General features: G+C 52.9%; 1 protein-coding gene across 2 annotated transcripts in view; it reads left to right on the plus strand.

The window, feature by feature from the left end:
• GRIK4 (glutamate ionotropic receptor kainate type subunit 4) overlaps positions 1-16,612 on the plus strand; it is a 421,461-nt gene that overhangs the window by 36,032 nt on the left and 368,817 nt on the right. For both annotated transcript variants that reach the window (XM_055306214.1, XM_055306215.1), the window contains exon 2: positions 12,583-12,687. The gene's annotated coding sequence lies outside the window, so the exon portion shown is untranslated. The remainder of the gene's footprint in view (positions 1-12,582; positions 12,688-16,612) is intronic.

The following is a 16,612-nucleotide window of genomic DNA, read 5'->3' on the forward strand; positions in this document are numbered from 1 at the left end:
GTTTAGACAGATCGCCATGGGCGAGTGTGCAGTGAGGAGGAAGAGGGCCAGTGACCAAAGCTGGAAAGTCAGCACTTAAGGGGTGATTGGGGAGCCTTCTGGGGAGACGGAGGGAGGGCAAACCAGGCGACCTGGTGCCATGCAGACCAGGAGGGAGGAGGAGAAGCTGGGCCCGGCTGTGTGGCCTGCTTCCAGGCAGTCCCGGAGGCTGGAACTGTTCATCTGGAGGCCACCCCGACCAGGCGAGGTTTTCAGAGGCGAGGCCGCAGGGGCTGGCCAGAGTGAGGACGGGAAGGGGGGAGGCGGGGAAACAGTGAGTAGGGTCAGAGGATTGATGGCGTTAGAAAAGGAGAGAACTGGACCCCGGTCTGGAGAAATGAGAAATTGGTTAATTTTCCAAGAAGCTGTAGGAAAAAGAAGTTACGATTTGAACTCGGGGATTATATTTGGAACCAGAAAACAGCACTTGGCTTCCTCGGGGCCCGGAGCGGGGGGAGTTAAAAGGGGTCAGAGAACAGGCCGGGAGCGAGGACTGGCGCTGCCGAAGCTGAACCAGCCGAGTAGCTGCTCATTGCCCACCCGTGTGTCTCCTGTGCCCCCAGATTTCTCACCACCACCCACCCCCCCACCCTGTACTGAAGTAGATTGTGTGCTCTGAACCTACCTCGCAGAGTAGGGGAGGGGTGGAGGGAGGGAAACCGGGGTGGGGTGGGGTTCCAGGTCCCAGGGTCAAGGTCAGGCTAAAAACCCAAGAATACACTTTGGAGGGAGGTGCTGAGGAGTAGGGCTGGATGTGGGGACACTTACATGAAAGGGAATGTTGTAGGTTCCCCCCTGGCACTCCCCCCCCATACCTGCCCCATGCCGTTGGCACCCACAAGGCTCCATGAATGCAAGACAGCTGGATGAATGTCTGCTGTTAAATAACTCGGGTGAGGCCTGGCCGGGGCCAGCAAAAATATCCGTGGATTCCATGGGTGTGAGCGCAGGATCTCACTGGCAGGGACAGTGTGTGCTCTGCAACAGCCCCGGAGGCTTGGCAGGGGCAATTCATTATTCTTTGCCATGAAAGCCTTTGCACGCCTCCCAGTGTGTTCTGCGCTCTCTTTTTGTGTCAGGGTGGCGGTCAGGTCTCCGCCTGGGAAGACCGTATCTCTCAGCCTTGTGACCTCTGCGAGGGCGGCTGCCTCCCCTAAGTTTTTTGTTTCTCACAGTTTCTCCAAGCTGGTGTGCGGCATCGAGTCAAGGGGGAGCTCGAGTCAAGGGGGAGCTTGGGGTCCCTCTTCCTTTCCCTGCTCCTGGGAGGGGCTTGGTTGGAGAGACCCCCCCCTTCCTGTGCATCTTTTCATCTCTTGCTGAGGGATGTGCTCAGCTTGAGGGTATGGTTAGGGCAGCACTGGAGGTGGGGTGGGGAGACAGCAGCCACACTGCAAGGCCAGCATCCTGGAAGGGTGGGCCACCGAAGCCCACCGGGTCAGGCGTTGCTCCTGCTGGAAGGTTCTCTGCAGCCCCAGACCACACGCTGATGCACGCTTGGCCCACAAAGCGCAGGTGTCTCCGTGTTACCTACCTGTCCTTGCCATGACTTCATGCTTGGCTCCTGCAAATGGAGACGTGAAGCCCCGGAAAGCATGACGTTTCGGTGTTTTCCGCAGGCTGGCGTTTTGAGTGGAGGGCCCAGCTCATGGCTTCCTGTTTATTCATTTTTTCTGGGAGCTCTCAGTACCAAGTGGTGAACCAGAAGCCCCAGTGGGGCGGCGGGGCCAGATGAGAAGTGGAGAAGCATCTCTGGAGCTGACCCAGCACTCACAGGTCTGCCTTTTGTTTCTCCAAGTCTGATCTGCACTGAGGTTGCTAAGGAAGCTTTCGACCGGGTCTGCCGTGTGCCCGGCGAGCCTCGCCAGCACTCACGGACTATCTCATCTTCCCTCAGCAGAACTCACAGTGGGGTGGAGGCTCCTGCCAGATGCACACAGTGGGCATCCTTCTCTCTCCCGGTCCACCGGCCTTTCCTGACCTACCCACCTCTAGGCAGTTTATTTGGCAGGTAGCATTGGGAAGCATCCAGTGTCTTGATGGGAAGGGGGGGAGGAGGTGGGGCAGAGAGGTTTGCCCTCCACCTACTGTTCTTTCACCTCCCAGGAGATCTGTGAGTGGCACAAGGGATGCAAGTTCCTTTTATGTCTGTCCCCAGCCACTCTGTCATCTCTAGAGGCCTTGGGGCTTTTTCCCTCCGTCACCGTTACTGATGCCCCTGCCCACTGAGAATCATGGCCAGGCCGAGGCCGTTAGTCTCAGGGGCAACAGAAATTGCTTTGCCTTGGATTTGACGATTTGGGCAATGACAGCGTTTATACAGGCACTGCCTATTTATGTACAGGTCGTATTTCTAGTGGTTTATTTACAAATTGGCTGTTGGCTACTTGAAACCGGCTCTTACACGTTTTCGGGTGGGGGTTTAGGTTTCTAAGCGAGCCCGCAGACGGGTGTTTAACTTGGATCAAAGCCAGGGATCAGATAGTCGGAAGGGAAGGGGCAGGTTACAGGTCAAGGTTTACACCGAGGAGAGGACGGGCAGGGGTGGGGGTTAGCCCGGGTGAGGAAGGTTCCTGCACAGAATGCAGTCAGGCTGGGGCATTCATTCATTCGTGAGTCCTTTCTTCACCTCATACCCCTATTCAGTTCCCGTTTGCTCCATCCTCAGAACGTACCCCACATCCAGCCCCTTCCACTAGTTTCCACCACCCTGGTCCCACTGCTGCCCATCTCTACGTCCCTGCCTCTCTCCCCCACCCCTCCCCACCGCCCAGAGACAGAGTGAAGCTTTTATTTTAATTCGGTTTTAGATTTCATTTATTTGCCCACAAGAGACACACAGAGAGAGGCAGAGACACAGGCAGAGGGAGAAGTAGGCTTCATGCAGGGAGCCCGATGTGGGACTTGATTCCAGGACCCCGGGATCACGACTTGAGCCAAAGGCAGACGCTCAACCACTGAGCCACCCAGGCGCCCCCAGAGTGAAGCTTTTAAAATGCAAGTCAGCTTGAGTCACTTTGCCAGGATAACCCAGAGGCAGCACCTGCCCCTCCAACCCTCCAACCCCATGGATTCCACTTACCTCCTGCCAACTCCTCAGAGAGGCAGGGGTGTGTGTGTCAAGGTTTCCTGCTTTCTTTTGGATCTGCCTGGTTTCCTTTTGTCCCCAGGCTCCTGCTTACCTCCCCAACATCCTGGGTGACGTCCGTCTTGGGAGCGGGCTCACCGCCTGCCCTCGTCTCCCCTGCTGTGTACACACACAAGAGGACGGGAGGACACTTTTTTTTTTGAAACCGTGCTCCACAAGCTCATAACTGCAGTAATTCATCTCTTCCGCGCTCCTTCCTTAATTGTGAGTGGCGGTCACGTCCCCGCCCCTGTGTCAGCTTAGCTCGACTCAGCGCACCAGGCCTCGGATTCCTCTTCATTAGTCACTCTCTCCCCCCAGCATCTTTCCAGCCTTCCCTCCTGGGCCTTCAGCCTCCCCTTCCTGGGGTGAACTGACATCCCACCTTGAGCTGACCCATCCGGGTGCCTCCTACCCACGAGAGGCACCCACCTCTAGCCACGTTGGCCTGATAGGCTTAAGTCACCCTGACTCTCATGCAGGTGGCTGCTTCTTGGAGCTGCCCAGTGGCAGCATCTGAGGCTGCATGTTTCCTCCTGTGGCTTCACCAGTGAATTTCTGGGGCCCAGGTGATGGCTGCAGAGAATCTTGGATGGCAGGAGCCCCCCAGGGTCATTTTGCTCCTCTCTGGCCCTCTGCCATTGGCCGGCACCTTCTCATCAAGGAAGAACCATCTTCCCTGGCCGGAGGCCTGTCGTGTTCAGCGTGCTCCTCTTCCATCCACCTGTAGGCTTCTTGTCCCGGGCTTCTGTCCTTGCGTTGGGGGAAAGACAGCAGTACATCCGCCCTGCTGCTGGAGTCGCCTGCCTCTGGTGCTGCACGCCTGCCTGCCCTCCCAGCCTCTTCTCTCGACCACTTGTTTACAGTTTCCCAGCCTCTCCGCCGTCTGGGTGACGGGAGCACCCAGCCAAGACAATCTGAATTAATTCTGCAAGTAAAATTTCATCAGACGACCTATCAAGCGCTTCACTAAATCAAGACATATTACATCTCATGTGTGCCCTGAGCCCATTTATCACGAAAGTCAGCCCCTGAAATGTCAGACAAGCTTAGGCCAGAAAGGAAGAACATTCTCATGTGAAGTGAGAGGGGTCTCCCTTTTCTCTAGATGTGTGACCTGAGAGCCTTTGCTCTGCTCTTTTTGCTGAGAAGGCTCTGCTGATGCTTGAGAGTCAGGGTCAGAACCCCTGCTTTGATGCTTCCTTGCTGTGCCACTCTGAACAAGTTGCTTAACCTCTCTGAGCTGCAGTTTTCTTGGGTGTGAAAGGGAAATAATGTCTACCTTCGAGGGCTGTTAGGAGGTTAAATGAGATGAGCCTCCGTGAAGTGTCTGTATGATAGCAAGTGCTCTACGAATGTCAGCTCCTTTCGTCCATACCAAGGAAGTTCAAAACCCCATGGATGTTTTTGGTTCAGTCATGCTGGCTTGGCAGTATCTGCACACCACGTGAATGATAGAAAATTAATAAGTGAGTAGGTGCTATACACATGACAGGTAAAAGTATGTCGTTGGTAGAGGGGCGGGAGATGGCTTCAGGGGACATTTTCTGTTGACACAGAAAGAAAGCAAGCAGAAGCTGTCACCTTCCAGACGTGGTACGGGTTCTGTACGTTGGTGCCTCTCTTGCGTCTTATATTTTTTCTTGCTTGGGCTCATCACCTGCAAGTTGTTGGTTTTGCAAAGACCTCTGAGAGCCTCGATAGGGCCTCACTGCGGTGATACTGATGACCCTCACCTTTTTGCTTTGTTGTTCGGCTTTCTTTCTGTTACCTTTCCAGGCAGCGGTTGACCAGAGCCGTTTTAGCAGCAGGCAAAGAGAGGCAGAGACACGTCCTCTCTTACCTGCCGACAACTTAGGTTGGGACTCCTTCTAGAGAAGTCTGGGGGTGGTGACCCCTGTGGGATGACAGAGAGCCCCTTCATGACAATTCTGTAAGCCTGGCCTCCTGGGAGATGGGAAAGTTAGGTCCTGGGCTCCCCGGGATTGGTGGTGGAGGGGATCCCCTGCTCCCTCTCTTTTCCCAGTGATGCATGCATGAGGCACATGGGCACCAGCACCCCTGTGAAGGTCGGTCATCTTTTGCTGGGTGCTTCCCGGTGCTGGGCCCTCAGCAGAGAGGGCCAGCCAGCTAGAACCTTTCTGCCCACTGGGAGCTTCCAGTTCTGACTGGCTGTGGTGCCAAAGTACAGAATGAGTTACGGGATGTAACTCACCTCTTTAAGAACCAACGTTAAAAAATACATATATTGTGGCCACTGTAAATATTTCCATCCCAATGCACATAAGTATCCATTATATACTATATAATGCATATATGATATATGCATTATATTTTAATATATGCATTATATATACTATGCATATATAATATGCATCTCTCTTAAACGGTCTACACAGAGCACGATTTGATGATCGTTCTCATTACTCTGGGTCATTGTTACTACTGGGTCATGAGCTACTGCCTGGATATTCTGTGTCCCATACCAAGTGGCCCCAGATTGCTCGCTTCTTGGCTTGTTTATCCATCTGAGGATTTTCACCTCTCTCCTGCTTACTCAGTTGCTTCTTGTTGCTTTTGCCAGCCTGCCTGCCTCTCTTCTGCTTTGCATTTAGAGTAAATAAACTCCATCAGCATCAGGCATGGAATGGAGTCTGGAAGTGTCTCTCTTGTTTATTTTGAGTTTTTTTTTTTTTTTTTTTTTTTTTTAAGAGAGAACTTGCGACAGAGAGAGTTGTGGGGGGTAGGAGGGAGGGACAATGGGAAAGAGACATTCTCAGGCAGGTTCCATGTCCAGCCCAGAGCCTGACACAGGGCACAGTCTCATGACCCTGAGATCATGACCTGAGCTGAAACCAACAGTAGGATGCTTAACTATCTGAGCCACCCAGACATCCCTGTTGTTTCTTCTTTTATCTCAGTAGGGTTGTGTCCCCTGGGTAGGTGGTGTTATACTACCTTGTACTGATGCTGCATTTGTTTGCCTATATGCCCTGTTTTGAATTTGTTTAATTTATTGAGATATAATTGACACACCACATATTAGTTTCAGGTGTACGACATAATGATTTGATATTTGTACAGATTGTACAATGATCAATTACGACCAGTGTTCCAGATAGATTTTTCAGATCCTGGTAGACAAGGGACCTCGCCTCACATTTGTTAAGCTCTTCCCACAGCAAGGCAGGGACCTCACACATATGTACACACTGAATTTATCAATGAATCGACTTAATGAGATAGGGAATGAAACTGAATGTATCATAGTTGTACCGCTAGAAAGCAAGAGACTATTTCTATCAGGTATACCAAAGAGTATGATAGTGGGTAAGACAGTAAAATTGGGGCTCTCATTTCTGCCTTTCCCTTTACTGGTTGGGTGATTTTAGATTGCTGTGCCTCAGTTTCCTTGTCTCAGAAAGGGATAATTACAGTGACTACCTCCTAGAGTTGTAAATTAAATGATAAGATGGCAGTTACAATTGCTTAGCACATACCTGGCAAATAATGAGCACTGGGATGTTAATAATGATGATAAAAGAGCCTCAGTGTTTGATTTGTGGAAGAGTGGCGGAGATGGTAGGAGCTTCATGGGGGGGGGGGGCGGGCGGGGGACGGGTTTCTAGGGGCCATTCCTTTCTGCCCAGGATTTCCTCCTCCTCTTCCTTCCCCTCTTCCCCGCCTCTGGGAAGATCTTTATTTGGTCTCAGCGCTAGATAGATATTAATGCAGAAATGTTAAGGCTGGAGATTTCCACAGCCTTTGAATAATAGGCATTTGGAAAATTAAATATTTCTGTCAAGTCTGCCATAAATCTTGGCTGTTTAGGAAGGTGAGAAATTAAAATGCAAAACAGCCAGGGAGGGAGGGAGTTGTCCAGCCCCCTGTGTGTGGTCTCAGGGGAGGGTGGGCGGAGCACAGGGCTCCCAGCTGCAGCGGCTTTGGAGCAGGAGCAGGAGCAGGAGCTGGAAGGGGAGCAGGTCTGGGGGGGCGGGGTAGAGGCAGTCTGGAGAGGGTTGCTTGCTGCAGGTCCTCAGTCTGGCAGACTTTGAAGTTCAGATGGTTTTGATGGAGGCTTCCTGCTTTGTGTTCTAGATCTGCATCCAGCCTGCTCCCGCTGGGGGCTTCAAGCCTTCTTCTCTTCTTTCCCTCCTACTTTGGCCTTCCTGCCCACCCACCAGCTCACCAGCTAGGCCCCCCCCCGCCCCCCCCCTCCTGCCTCAGAGGAAGCAGGTGGCGCTGCTGACAGGGCACCCTTCCATTAGTTCCTTCTGCTGCTAAGAGCCACACAGGAAGGGGGCAGCTCGTTCTGGGCATCCCCTGCCCCAGCAAAGGCAAATGCTGTGCATGGGTCTTGTGTAAAGAAAGGGTCTCCTGGACCACATCTCCTGGACCACACAGAGGGGCAGCCATGTATTCCCCAGGGGTCAGGAAACAGCAAAGACAAGGAGATATGGGTGAAGCCCCTTTACATAGGACACTCTGTCTTCCAGAAGAACACGGCCATCCCTACAGCTCCTTCTTCCCTTCCTAGGCCCCAGGATGGCCCAGAGACTCTCAGCCTCATGTGTATTTCTTTCCTGTCTTCTTACCCATTCATGTATCAGGACTTGACTCTTGTCTACTATACTACATACATGTGGTGTTAGGAGTGTGAATTAGTCACCAGTTTTGGGGACCCACATGAAAAGGGCTACCAGCAAATCAAAGCTTATCTAGGGGAGAATGGCCAGGTGTGGTGACTCAGAGCCACATCATGTTCTTCCCTTCATGCATTCGCTTACTCAGAAAGCATGGATAAGCGGTTGGGACATTCCTGATATGTTAGATGCCTGGGAAATATAAGTAATAGTTAGAACAGACTATCCTACCTTGTGGGCATCGTGCTAAAGCCTTTAAACACATTAATGCATTTAGCCCCAAGAATCTTAAGACAATATTATGTTTTAATAAGGAAGCTCTGATTCAGAGCAATGAAGTGGCCTTCCCAGATGGAAGAGATGAGAATCAAACCCATATCTGACTTGAAATCACTTTTTATCACTTGCTAATAAGGCCTTGTTGAAAATTCGGCAGGGAGTCGGGCCTTGCTCCTAAGCAGCTCAGTCTAGGAGGTGAGCAGGTGAGTATGTTTAAGGGGGTAAACTCAGTCTTGGAAGGGAATAGGGAAGGCTTCCTGGTGGAGGTGATGCCCAAGCTGAGTCCAGAAGGATGCATAAGAGCCAGCCCAGGGAAGAAACAGAGGTAGGGTGTTATGAAGCTGAGGGAAGAGCTTCAACAAATACCCAGAACTGAGTGAGAATTTGTGTCTTGGTAACAGGAAGCAGGCTGGAACGAGGGAGAGAGAAGAAGCCGGAGAAGTGGCAGAGATCAGACACAAAGGGCCTTGTATGTCAGGCCAAAGACACCAGGAGGATTTAAACAAAAGGGAACAGGTGGAGATCCTTCGGTGGTGGTAGGGTGGCTGGGTAATAGGAGGTGGAAAAAATGAGACTATGGCCAATTTTGTGAGAAATGTAGGCTTAAGCTGAGATCTGCAAGGGTACAAACTTGAGAAACTCTAGAAGATAGAATCAGTGGGACTTAGTGGTGATTAGACATGGGGGGTGTCATGGATGAAGAAGGAAGGAGCCAGGTCTGAGAGACCAGGCTGGGCAGCATGTCCCCAGACACGTGTGGCCCACCTGCTTGGTGGCAGTGGGGATCGTCATCGTGGCCGTGGGCCCCATTCTGGCCCTGTGTGGAGGAAGTGGATGCATTCTGACCACGGGGCTCTGGGATGCATGTGATTATTGAGATGTCACTTATGCAGGCGGGGGTCCAGCTGGCCCAGCTCCCACCTCTCTGTCCCCTCCAGGCAAACCCCGTCTTTGTCTCTTACAAAGGAAGTAGACTCTTTCTGTACTGGACATATGGACAGTGTCATGATTGGCCTCCTTTCTTGTATGGCCTAGGGGTTGCTTGGCCAGCAGGCACTGTGCTTGGACCTAGCTTCTTCTAGGTTACTAGCATATGGCCATCCGCAAGGCAGCTGTCGGGAAGCCCCTAGTCTTGGAGCTCCAAATTCCAAGCTCCCCGACACCCTGGCTTCTCTGGGCTTTAGAGAACACCTTCTGGGGGGCTGGGAGAACTGGTGCCCAAGAAGAAGCTTGTGAAAAAGGAGATAAGACAATCCCTGTATTTCTGTGTTCTTGGGAAGAAAGCACGGTGGGTGGCAACTGTAACTTTCTGGAGACAAATGTGAATGTTTAAAAACTTGAGGAGGGGGATCCCTGGGTGGCGCAGCGGTTTGGCGCCTGCCTTTGGCCCAGGGCGCGATCCTGGAGACCTGGGATCGAATCCCACATCGGGCTTCCGGTGCATGGAGCCTGCTTCTCCCTCTGCCTGTGTCTCTGCCTCTCTCTATCATAAATAAATTTAAAAAAAAAATTAAAAACTTGAGGAGGGCAGCCCCAATGGTGCAGTGGTTTAGTGGCGCAGTGGTTTAGCGCCGCCTGCAGCCCGGGGCGTGATCCTGGAGACTCAGGATCGAGTCCCACATCGGGCTCTCTGCATGGAGCTTGCTTCTCCCTCTGCCTGTGTGTGTCTGCGCCTCTCTCTCTGTGTCTCTATGAATAAATAAATACAAAGCTTTTAAAAAAATTAAAAACTTGAGGACCCCAAATGCAGTTCAGTCTTAGGCCAAAAGCTAGGCCAGCAGCTGGCAGGGAGCAACAGCAGCTATCCTGTGGGTAAAGGTGGGCCGGGTGGGTTTTGTTCCCCATCCAGTTGGCTCCCTCTCTCAGCTTAGCAGACCTAAGCACTTTTGGAACTTTCTCCTTTGGTCCTCCATCTAAGGAAATTAGATGTGGCACTCCCGGTTATCTGGCTCTGAATTCCTCTCCAACCTTTCCTGGAGCTTCAGAGAAGCCCACCTCCAGTTCAGAGAATTTATGAATCTGCCTGCCTGTTGTGCCGGGTCTGGCACCTGCCACACCTGGGACGGGGTCGCTTCCTGGGCCTACCTTGAGCCACCAGTCTGGTTTGACTCCTGACTGATGCCGGAGGGCCTGGCACATGATCTGTCCATCCCGGAGTCAGTGTGCCAGGTGTGTCTCATGAATTCAGTTCAAGCTGCGGGGGGAGCCTTGGAGAGGCTGGGAGTTGGGGCTTGGCGGCGGGGGAGGGGGTGGCCATGGTGGGGGGGAGCTGGGGTGGGGACCGGCGGTGTCGGGGAGGGCCCGATGGGAGGCCGCTGCAGGGCCCGGGGCTGCAGCCTGGAGCCCCCCCCGCGGCCCCCTCCCCCCGCGTGTGCGCCAGGCCCGCGTTACTCTGGCAACTCGCCCCGCTCAGCCGGCACCAGGCAGCTGAATCCAGCCCCTTGTTACGGCGGAAAATGCTCTCATTGAGGCGCCGGAGCGGAGCTTCTGCCTTTTATTGCAACCGGCGCCACCGGCTTCCATTTGTAAACTTATTAGTGTGCGCGCGCGGCGAGCGGCCGGGAGCGGGGCGCGGGGCGCCGGGAGCGGGGCGCGGGCGGCGGAGGGGGCGACGGCCGCCGCATGCTAAACAGGGCCCGGGGCGCCGACGGGGCGCCCCCCCCCCCCCCGGCCTTGCCCTCCGTCCTGCGGGCTCCGACCCCCCGGCGTAGCGCCCGGAGCGGGGTCCCAGGGCGCACGGTTGGGAAGGGCCTTAGGAGCCGGAGAGGAGACGGGTGGCTCGGGTGGGGGTGGGGGTGGGGGTGGTGGTGGGGAGGGCCCCACGGGGAGGGGCGGCTCCCTGCGCCGCCCTGGGGGTGCCCTGGTCCCCAGGCCCGGGGCTCCCTGCAGCCGCAGCCCGGGGGCGCCGCCTGCGCCCCCCAGTGGTCGTGCCCGCGCCTCCTTGCTCCGCAGGGGCCGCGGACAGGTGCGGCGCGGCGCGGAGGTGGCGTCCCCGGAGGCCCCCCGAGGGCGCCGACCCGCGGAGCGTGGGCCTCCCGGAAGCCGGCTGCTCGCGACCCATCTCAGGACCTCGCACAAGGGCAGCTCTTTGTTTACAGCGCCCCTTTCTCTCCGCCCCCCAGTTCCTTCTCTCCCGCCTCCTCCCCCTTTCCGGTGAAGGGCTCCGTGCGGGGGCAGGGCGCGGGGGCGGGGCGGGGGGGGGCTCCCTCCCAGGCCTGCCCGATCTGATCTGCTGGGGACCCCTCCCCGGGGAGCTGGCACCTGCCCCCGGCCGAGGCGGTGATGCTGGGGCGGGCGTGGGAGGACGGACGGACTGCGGAGCCCGCGTCATGCGCCCCTGGGGAGCTCCGGGGAGCGCCGCGCTGCTCTCCCGCTGGCGGGCGGAGGGGCCGGCCTCCGAGGTGGAGGTGGCCGAGCCTGCCTCGTCACCACCAGCCGCTGACCTCATTAGGGCTCGGCTCGTGGAGGAGCGGGCGGTTGAAGGACCGGGAGAACCCGAGCTAAGTGGCTGCGAGGATGTGGACAGCCTCTCCGGAAACTCGCTTTCCAATGAGCTGCTGCATCCCCTCCTCCTTTAATTAGCAGGAGGGAGCCGGACAAGTTGTTACAACTGCAGGGAAAACGATAAAAGATGGCTTTGTGTGAGTGTGGCAAATTTTATTAAACTGAGAGAAAGGGTAACTGAAACATGACAGCCGTGTGTGTAGTGCCTCCTGAATTTGTAATAACCCAATCTTGTTCTGAATCATCCCTGCGTTGGCAAACGGAATATAAAGCATTTAACAGATCCAATATTGTAGGAGGTACAACAGAGACCAGCCAGCGAGTGGGGAGGGACAGGTAGGGGGGAGGAGGCCCTCCAACCCCGGGGCAGCCTTGGCTGGTTAATGAGACCCGAGCAGAAATACAGGGCCTGGCTCGGGGCTTTGTCTCATTAATTACTCGGGGCCCCCCGGCTCTTCCTTACATCTCAATGTTTCCACTTAGAATTCAGAGGTAATATCAGGCCACAAGAGAAAACTTAACTAATAGCATATTAGTTGGTAGGGAATGGACAAAGCCATCTTTTCCTAGAGGAAGTAAAAAGTGACGACAGGAAATCAGAGGCGAGTTGCTGAGCCGCGTGGCTGCTCTGGCTTGGGGGATGAGTTTGGTACTCACTCCAGAACAGGGGTGACGTGCGCTCCCGAGCTGTAGCTGTGGGGTGCCAGCAGCTGTCATCTTGGTGATGGCCCTGTGCGTGAGGCCCAGACAGGTCAAGTCCTACGCCCAGGGTTTAGTGAATGGCAAGCTTGGTCTTGCACTTCGGTCCTTTAGACTCCAGAGCCTATGCTTTGCCTGTTACCCTGGGTCTCCGATTGCAGTTGACGAATGAAAAGGAGGAAAGAAAGATTCTTCATTTGTAGAGGCCCTTGCATGAGGAATTGTAGCTCTCAAACTCTAGGAGATTTCAAGATCTTCTGATCTACCTAAGATATTATTTACTCATCTTTTCAGAGGAAGTGACTGGGTTCCAGAGATGTTAAGCCACCTGTCCAGGGTCACCCAGCCAGGAGATGACTGAGAGAGGAGACCGGACTGCACATTCCTTCCTACTACCGAGTAAGGCCTCAGATGCCCCATAAATCCACGCTTCATTAGAATAGGGTCTATTTAAGATGATCGCAAGTTAAGTCTGTGGGTAGAGCCTGACTTCTTACTCCTGCCATTTTCTGTTCTGTCCTCAGTGGAGACAGAGATGTATACCACCGTCTTTCCTGTCCCTCTTCCTAAATCTGAAGGCTGGCATTTAAAGCCGACCTCTCCTCGCTGAAATTCTTCCTGCCAAAGACTGAGCTAGACCCTCTCAGGGGTTTCACTTCCCACTCAGGAGTGATTAACGTGTCGCTTTTCCCAGCACGGAGAGGAAATGAGCAAAGCACTTCTGTTGAAGAGAGAGAGAGAGAGAGAGAGAGGAGAGAGAGAGAGAGAGAGAGGAGACAAAAAAAATATGTAACACAACCCCAGGTTCCAGTTTGGGTTTGCAAAGTGGAAAACAAAACAGAACCATTTCCCAGGTACTTTTATGTTATTGCCTCTATAATGTGCCCAAAAATATTTTCCAAGTGATTCATCTACAATCCAATAAGAACAACGGCTGTTGCCATTTGTATGAAAGGAGCCGGAGAGCATTAGTGAGCAATTCTATTTTATGGAGGGGAAGTGGCACAGGTGTTTGGAGCCATTTGCCTGAGGCATCAAGGACTGTGCCCGGGGCGTCTGTAGCTCCAGGCAGGGCAGCTGGCACTGCTGCAGGTTGGATAATACACCAACCAGACAGTACCCAATGGTTAACCTGGGACAGGACTACCCGTGGTGGAGGCTTTTAAACTTCAGTGCACTGGTCTCCTGCCACTCAAAGATCTCTTTGTAGTCTGCCGATTTTCAAAAAGTATCATTAACAGTAATAATTCACATTTGTAAGAGACTTTGTGGTTTACACTGCTGCCTTTTGCCCTCATCTGGTGCAATCTTGATAAGCACCCTGAGATTGAAACAGACACGGTCATCCCCATTTTACAGATGAGAAGACTGAGGCTTTGGAAAGTTTACTACTTTGTCCAGAATAAGAGGCTCCCTTCCCCCCCCCCCCCGCCCTGCGCCCCCAGCCGTTTCCATGTGTCGGTGTCCCCCCTTGGAGATTCGTATGTTGAATTCTGATTTGGAGCAGGAGCTGTGGGCTTCCCTAACGGGTAGTGCCACGCAGTGTCAGTCACTGGGACAAGACGAAGGTCCTTAACCAGGAAACGGGAGTGGTCAGGAGGACCTCAGGGCGGCAGGGGAGAAACTCTGGGCCCTGCGCTGGTGACTACAGACTTGGAGGAAGCTGGGCACAGGGAATGGTGCTGTCTCCGTGCGGCGGGCCGTGGCTAGGAATGGTGACCAGGGAACCTCGGAGAGGATCTAAGTGGATGCACAAAGGCCAGATTGGGTGGATGAGTGTCCCTCTTGTTCCTTTCCCTTTCATATTTCCAGACCGTTAGAAAAGTCTTAATTAATCATTCCAGTCTCATCAGAGGTGCTTTTGGGATTAAGGCGAAGGACCTGTGCCTGTAGCAAAGCATTCCTTGGAACGGGTGGTGGCTGTTTCTTAGACCATCCTACCTTCTTGGTGTCAGCGATAATGAGTGGGACAAGGTGAATCTTAGGGGACAGGGGTCAGGGGAAGAAGAGCCCGCTGCCTGCCTCACTGGGAAGCCTCCTTCCCCTGCCAACCAGAGAAGGTCGGCGCTTGAGGCTTTTGAAACCTATTGTACACAACATGAATTTACTTAACACTTAACTGCACCCTTGAAAATGATTAAGAGGGTACATTTTATTTTGTGTATTTTACCAATAAGAAAAATAACTAGTTGTAACAATTGCTCATGGTTTATAAATCAAAAGGCTCTAACAATAAATGGTATTTCTCTGCCCTACCCTTCCCTAACCCCTCAGGCTCCCCTCTTGGGAGCAATGGCTTTCCACATTTTATCTGTTTCTTCTGACATTTACATATCTCTAGAGTTCTAAATAATATGTATGTATAGTTTGGCTTAATGCATTAATTATATTATCAATTGACTTTCTATTTATGCTAATGAGGATTTAGTTCTCTTATACTGCCATCCCCTGATTCTCACCCTCTATATAGAGTATTTAAATTCTAGTTAAATCAATAGTCAGGATTTACATTGTACCTATTTGACTATTATTCACAGCTGACTATTATATTATGGTTATGTTTCTTTTTATTTTTTTCTTTTCCTGAAGTTAATAACCGCCTTGTTCTGCTTAATTTTTTTTTGCTTTAATTTTCTTTGTACTTACCAATAGCCTGTGAGAGTAATCTTCCTGAAGGTCAGTCTCATCAGACAATCGGTCAGTTCTGACACGTGTCTCGGAGACTTTGCTTCTGGACACCGCTGTAATGTCTGGTTGGCTTTGCTCCTAGGCCTGTGGTGGGGCTGTCACCCTAGGACTTCCCTCGCTCTGGTCCCAGGAATGCCCTTCTCCTTTTTGTAATATACATTCCTCCTTTCTAGGGCCTTGTGTCCTCTCCTTTTTTAACTTGCTCCATTGTTTTGATGGAGCACATTTACCAGGAGTTTTCTCAGGTTCGGAAGATGTGTGCAGCATCCAGAGGGCTGGTGAGGACAGTCCATGATGTGGTGCTAACACGCTCTGGGTGGCCGCCTTTTGCACCTGGGGCACTGCCATCTCCTATTGCCTGTGTAGGATCTCCTGCTTTCTGTAGCCCCCTTGGCCTTTTTTTCCTATCTTTTCATCCTGCTAAAGGACTTTGATTTTTAGGAAGGCAGGGCCCTCACACATGTCACACTAGGAAGGGGCAGCACTGTGACTTGAACCCAGATCCGTGGGCTCAAGTCCAGTGCTCTTCTTCGGTCTGCGCTGTGATCTGACTGCCTTCTACCATAGCCAGGACCCATGCTCCCTGGTCTTTGCCACTCGTCAGCCACCTGGCCTCACCTAACATCCCTCCCCTCTTCTCCCATTCCTCCCTGGCCAGCCCCATTGTTGATGTGTGCCTCTCCAGGGCCCTACACCCGTGCCTGGACCCTGTCCAGGGCCTTGGTCTCCCCATGGGAAGCCCCAGGGTCTGTGGGACGGCCTGGTGTTTTATCCTTTTCTGGGTAGCAGGGTCTGCTTGGTGTTGGAGAATGTGGTTTATAAGGATGGAGGCCATCACTGCCTCCTCCCTTTGTCTGCCACACAGCCCTCCTTGCTCATGCTCCTTTGAACTAGCAGGAGGTCAGAGGAGGGGATCCCCTCTACAACATGCCTGGTCACCTTTGCCTGGAAAAATTCAGATCCGAATCAAGCAAGAGAAAGCGTAGTGCATCGGGGAGAATGTCAGGCTCTTCTCTCCATCCAGTCCCTTGTAACTCAGTAGGTAAGAGCGTGTTGTGACAGCAGTTGGGGCGGGAGAGCTGGTCCTCCTCCCAGGCTGTCTCTGGAAGGACTTGCCTGGCCTGCTGAAGGAGGCTGCAGGCTCCCTGCCCTCCCTCATCCCCTCCTACAGCATTGCCTTCCTTGGGAAGTTTTCCAGGCAGAGTGGAAGCAAGATGGCCAGGGATGCCAGAAGTCATGCATAAGTAAAATCCACAGATAATTCCCAAGCTCTGCTTTAGCCATTAATTTTCATCTTCCCGCAAAACCTTTCTCCAAACTGCCAAAAGGAACAACACTGATTGATTTGTGACTTTCCCCCTTTACGTTTCCTCTGCTCCCTCCCTCTGCTTCTGATTGAGAGATAGAAATTAGCTATGAAATGACCCAAGGAAGCCCATTAGACATTCTGCAAGAAGACAGGAAAACAAGAGGCCTCAGTAATCCATAAATTAGATACTTAGCCCCAAAGCCATTGGATGTGATTCTGCGCTGTTTACTCATTCATTCATTCCTTCACTCCATGCTATATTCTGGATTGAATAAAGGTCTAGGTTCTGGCATGATGAAATCATGGCATCTCACCTCATGTTTGAGG

Source organism: Nyctereutes procyonoides, unplaced genomic scaffold, assembly GCF_905146905.1.
Source record: "Nyctereutes procyonoides isolate TBG_1078 unplaced genomic scaffold, NYPRO_anot_genome, whole genome shotgun sequence".
NCBI lineage: Eukaryota > Metazoa > Chordata > Mammalia > Carnivora > Canidae > Nyctereutes > Nyctereutes procyonoides.